This window comes from Arachis ipaensis, chromosome B05 (assembly GCF_000816755.2).
Source record: "Arachis ipaensis cultivar K30076 chromosome B05, Araip1.1, whole genome shotgun sequence".
NCBI lineage: Eukaryota > Viridiplantae > Streptophyta > Magnoliopsida > Fabales > Fabaceae > Arachis > Arachis ipaensis.
In genome coordinates this window covers 140,928,939-140,930,821 of record NC_029789.2, presented here as the reverse complement: position 1 = coordinate 140,930,821, position 1,883 = coordinate 140,928,939, and the positions used below count along the sequence as shown (strand labels likewise).

Sequence of the window (1,883 nt, the reverse complement as noted above, 5' to 3'; positions counted from 1 at the left end):
TAATTGTTATTTTTTGTATTTATTAAAATTAATTTTAATTTAATTAACTAAACATAGATTATACGATTTAAAAAAATATATCTTTTAAAAATCAGATTCAATAAACTACTCTCAAAAAGTAAAATTTTATCAATTTGATACTAGTAATAAGTGGTTGATGCTTGACGGACAAAATACAGATGTGAAATAAATACAATCTACTATACATATTAAAAGAAAATTAAAAACAAAGAAAAGAAAAAGAACAGTCAATGTAATAATCACATCCACTTACTTCAAATAAAGTCAGTTTTATTTAGATATAGAGGTGGAAAAAAATCAGATAGTCTGTTAGAAGTTCATAATTTAGTCTGTATTTAGTTTGGTTTAGTCTGTATTTAGTTATTTATATTAATATTTAATATTAAATAAAATAAAATTTTATCTTTTTTGTTTATCTTTATAACATCATATCACCGCTCATTAATAAATGTTTATAACCTAATAATAAATCTTTGGTGGTAAGGTTTCTTTTGTGAAAACTAGAAAAACTCCAAACTTCAAACTCTAATACTGACCTCAAAATCGTTATCCAGTAGCATTACCTAGACTCTAAACATAAAAACTCCAATCTAAAAACAGCGGCAAAGTTTATTTTCAAATTATTGTGAGAAAATAAAAGAAGCAAAAGTATTCTTATTATTGTATATATCTAAAACAAGCAACATATTCTTTTTTCACAATACCCTAAAAATAAGAAAATTAAAATTATTAATTATCCAAAATTATTATATTATTTAATACTAATTTCTTAGCTTCACTTTTCAAAAATGAAACAACTCAAACAAAACAAAAATTCTGAAACTGGCGTTTGAATTTTCTTCTCAAATCAGTCAATAGGCGTAGATGACTAGATGGTACGAGAACTATGACATGTATGTAGCTATCTAATTCATTATTTAAAAAACATGTCAAACTTATTTTTTATTGGTAAAACAAAAAATATATACCCTGATTGTTAAGTTATATTGATTTTATAAATACTTTTTATTATGGTTGTCCAAAAAAACAGCCAGAACTTATTTTATTTAATATTCATTAATTGTCACAACAAATAGCGAATACTAAATAAGACAAATTTTAACTATTTTTGATTAATTTTTTTATTACTAAATATTTTTGTAATAATAAGTAATAACTTAACTCGCACACATGCAGCTAAGAAAGGAGAACAAATGTGGAGAAATTTCAGCGGCAGTGAAAGTGGGAGAAGAAGAGAAAATAACAGAAGAAGCATTGCTTACAACAATGAGAAGATCTCTCACTTTCTTTTCATCCATTCAATCACATCAAGGTCACTGGCCTGCTGAGTTTGCTTGCCCTTTGTTTTTCATTCAACCCTTGGTGAGCCTAATTATGCCCATTATTTAAAATATTGAGAATATTAATAATTGTAATTAATTGTATATTTTTATTATAACGTAAAATGATAAATAAAATTTTAAAGATTTACATTTTGAAAAGATTAATCTTTAAAAAAATTAACAATAGTCTTATAGAATAACAAACATAAATAAGTTAGTTTAAAATAAGATTTTTTTACTTTAATTATAGAAGTTAATTTGAAGATAGTGTAAAAATCACTATTATCTTCACATATGCTATCTTAAAAAGACTTTATTATTAATTTTTTTAAGATTAATCTGATTAAAGTGTAAATCTTCAAGAATTTATTTATTATTTTACTCTTTATTATATACTCAAAGGGAACTCAATATTAACAAACATTTTGAATTTGATCATAATTCATAAAATTGTTAGATACATAATTATTCATGTTATCAATTTAAATTTTTGAGAAAAATGACTTAATAATATGGTATAAAAATTTCTATATCTGAAAA

At 22.8% G+C, this 1,883-nt stretch overlaps 1 pseudogene; it reads left to right on the top strand.

The window, feature by feature from the left end:
• The window catches only part of LOC107644506, a 15,158-nt pseudogene that overhangs the window by 395 nt on the left and 12,880 nt on the right, over positions 1-1,883 (top strand).